The following is a 4,386-nucleotide window of genomic DNA, read 5'->3' on the forward strand; positions in this document are numbered from 1 at the left end:
TAGTGATGCGTCTCATAATGGCTTGGGATGTGTGTTAATGCAAGAAGGCAAGGTGGTGGCCTATGCTTCACGACAATTAAAGCCGCATGAGAAGAATTATCCGACACACGATCTGGAGATGACTGCAGTAGTGTTTGCTCTTAAGATCTGGCGTCACTACTTGTATGGTGAAAAATGCTACTTGTATGCAGATCACAAGAGTTTAAAGTACTTGATGACCCAGAAAGAGTTGAACTTAAGACATAGAAGATGGGTAGAATTTCTCAAGGATTATGATGTTGTGATTGATTTTCATCCCGGAAAAGAAAACGTGGTAGCGGATACCTTAAGTCGAAAGACGCTTGCAGCCTTACGAACTATGGATGCTAAATTATCATTAGGCGGAGATGGTGCAATTTGTGCGGAATTAACTATCAAACCATCATGGTTAGATCGAATTAAAATTGCAAGCCAAAGATGAAAAGTGTTTAAAGAAGTTGCAGCAAATAAAGAATTGAGAATATACAGATTATGAGATGAAAACTAATGGGAACCTATATTATCAAGGGAGGCTAGTGATTCCAGATGTTAAAGAATTAAAGAATGATTTATTAATGGAAGCTCACTGTAGTCCATTAACGATGCATCCAGGAGGAAACAAAATGTATATGGATCTCAAGAGTCGATATTGGTGGCCGGGAATGAAGAAAGACATTACGAAATTTGTATCAAAATGTTTGATTTGTCAGCAAGTTAAAGCTGAGCATCAGGTTCAGTCGGGACTGTTACAGTCAATTTCAATTCCTCAATGGAAATGGGAGAATGTAACAATGGATTTTGTGACGGGGTTGCCTTTAACTCTGAACAAAAGAGATTCAATATGGGTGATTGTAGACAGGTTGACTAAGTCAGCTCATTTTATTCCGGTACGAACTGATTTCTCTATGGATAAATATGCTGAGTTGTATATCAGAGAGATTATACGGTTACATGGTGTACCTGTTTCCATAGTTTCTGATCGGGATCCTAGATTCACGTCACGATTTTGGAAGTCTTTACATGGATCATTGGGCACAAGACTGAATTTTAGCACAGCGTTTCATCCTCAGACAGATGGTCAGTCTGAGCGAACTATCCCAATTCTGGAGGATATGTTAAGAGCTTGTGTTATTGAATTTAAAGGATCGTGGGAAAAATATTTGCTACTTGCTGAATTTGCATACAACAATAGTTATCAGTCAAGCATCAAAATGGCTCCCTATGAAGCTTTATATGGGAGAAGATGTCGTACACCCTTGAATTGGTATGAACTTAAGGATAGAGAAGTTATTGGTCCTGAGTTGATTCAGGAAATGGAAGAGAAAGTCCAAGTAATTCAGAATAATCTGAAACTGCAGCTGATAGACAGAAATCATATGCTGATTTAAAAAGGAAAGAAATTGAGTTTCAAATCGGAGATAAAGTGTTCTTGAAAGTGTCTCCGTGGAAGAAAGTATTGAGATTTGGACGTAAAGGAAAATTGAGTCCTCGGTTTATTGGACCATATGAAATCGTTAAGAGAGTAGGACCAGTGGCATATCAATTAGCTTTTCCACCTGAAAAGGAGAAAATTCACAACATCTTTCATGTCTCCATGCTTAGGAAATATCGATCCGATCCATCTCATATAGTGACTACAGAAGAGATCGAGGTTCAATCAGATTTGACTTATGAGGAAGAACCTGTTCAAATATTGGATCACGAAGTCAAGAAATTAAGGAACAAGACTATTCTATTAGTCAAAGTGTTGTGGAGAAATCACAAGGTGGAAGAAGCGACATGGGAACGTGAAGAAGACATGAAGATTCAATATCCCTATCTCTTTGTACAATGAAAGTTCGAGGACAAATTTTTTTTAAGGGGGAGAGATTTGTAACATCCCAAAATACGGGTTAGTGACTAAATCATAAAACTTCAGAGTTTGGTGATTTAAGTGGGATATTTGTATAGTCCGATGATTTGTTCAGAAATATTTCCTGAAAGTTTTTAGTAATTATCCAAAGAATTAAAGGGCAAAATGGTTATTTAACCACTAAATGATTAATTTGTGTTATGTGGAGGATATATATGGGGGAAAGGGGTAAGAAGAATATATCTTCTTCTCCTCTTTTTCTTCCATACGAGAGAAAGCCATAGCAAAGGTAAGGGTTTTCTGATTTGTTGGTTATTTGTTAAATTAAAGGTTAGGTTTTGATCATTAGATGATAACTAAGCTTAAGTTGTCTTATAATCAAAAGATGAAGAAGTTATAAGAGATTTAAGAAAACGCGTTTTTATATGAAATCTTGAAATAGAGTTGATAAGTTGAATTTGAAGTTAAATTTGACTTGTCATTATGATAATTAAGGAATATGAAGTGTTAGAATTGTATTTAGAACATATTAAATTTGAGTATGATTCTTGAATTTCATATGAAGAATAGGATTTTGAAGTTATAGATGATTTTCATGAATATAAGTTGGTTTAAGTAATGGTAGTTGAGTTTAATGACATGATAGGGGTTTAAAATTGAAGAATTAAGTGAAAATTTATGATTTTCGGGCTTAAAATACAATTTCTGGGCATAGGACACCGATACCCTATGAAGGGGAATCGATTCCCCTTCTAGAATGAGAAAATTTCCAGTATGTCCAGGGGGTATCGATTCCCCCTAGGGGGTATCGATTCCCCCCTAAAGGAAAAATGAAATTGGGTTCAATAATCTGGCTTAAGTTGTTAACATCAAGTTTAAGGTTTAGGCTTCTGATAGTTGTTTTGAAATGTTATATTTATGTAGATATTGAGCCTAAACAAGTTCCAAAATAATAAAAGGATTATAATCGAATCAAAGTAAGGCTAAGGTGAGTGCAATTTTAATTGTACTTATATTATTGAACATTGGCTTGCGATGAGCTAGTGATGGAGTTACTATGGTAAAAAGTGACTCTTAAAATATTAATTGATTTGTGATTCTTATATATGCATGAATACATGAAATAAGTATAGGTTATTATTTATGTTATATGATATGCATAGACATAAGAGCATGAAACATAAAATATATGATATGATATACATGATTATATGCATATGTGATATATGCTATGAGACATGATCAATGTGAAATGAGATAAGATATATGAATATGCAATACATGATACATGTGATATGATATGAAATACATGGTTACACATACATGTGGTATGTGACAGAAAAGAAAGAACAAGTGATGAGAAAAGTATTCATCGTAAATGCCCATAGTATATGAAACGAGAGATATAGGTATAGTTGGCATGCCAAGAGTCGAGGGTATTGTAGTCCTTCGGGACGTAGTGGTCCTACGGGACATATATAGCAGTCCTTTGGGACGAATACCGAACAAATGTTCGATGCCCCATGAGGGAATTTATACGAGCTGTGGTGACAACATTGGTGCACAACCTCAATATACTCACATACCTCTATTCTTAATAATATACATGGGCAACAACAACGACAATTGAAATATAAATTAAAGTGAAAGTGATGCATAAAGGTAAGTTTCATATGTGCATGACTTGGTTATATATGTCATAGGAAATATATCCATGCATATTGAAATATCATGATCAAATGGTAAGAATGTATATTCATGAAACTATTGTTACATGTTTATTTATTGCCTCACTAAGTCTATGACTTAGCGTGGAAGTGATTTACATGTAGGTACCAAGAAACGTGAAGAGCAAGAATAGAAGTGGCAAGGATAGTATTTTTACCAGAAGATCAGATCAGAAGTAATCGACAAAGTATGTATTTTGTTGTGTATAGAGTGTTGGCATGTAATAAGTCGTTAATTATGAGCACTCTGATCGAGTTTGTATTTTGTAGTCTCTTCTATGTAAATTAAAGTATTTTGTTTTAAATAAAATTTTAAATTTCCCGAGAATTTTCTTTAAGTGTCAAGGTTTTAAAAGTCAATGTGACACCTCGGACTCGTATTCGGGTCAGGTACGGGTTGGGGTGTTACAAATTCACTTAAAGTCCCCATTTACTAATTCACTTAAAGACCCTATCTTTTAGTTTTAGACCACCTTAAGCTTTCCTAGCAGCTCAAGAATCAAAACCATAACTAAAGTGCAAGAATTAACCAACTAGAAAGATTTATCACCTTAGCTATAGAGTCACATTGGAGAACAAGAAGATAGCTCTCCATGTCTCTAGATTTTTCTTTTCCTCCCTACCTTCTTTCTCAACGTGCTTAAATATAACACATCCAATGAGTTTCTAATTATTTCTTTATCAAATAACCATTATGCCCTTACTTCATGCAATATTTACAAAACCATCATTCGTAAAATATTCCCAATTAAGTCTCTAAACTTTTCAATTTTTTAAAATTAGACCTCA

Source organism: Hibiscus syriacus, unplaced genomic scaffold, assembly GCF_006381635.1.
Source record: "Hibiscus syriacus cultivar Baekdansim isolate YM2019G1 unplaced genomic scaffold, ASM638163v2 tig00110610_pilon, whole genome shotgun sequence".
Taxonomy (NCBI): Eukaryota; Viridiplantae; Streptophyta; class Magnoliopsida; order Malvales; family Malvaceae; genus Hibiscus; species Hibiscus syriacus.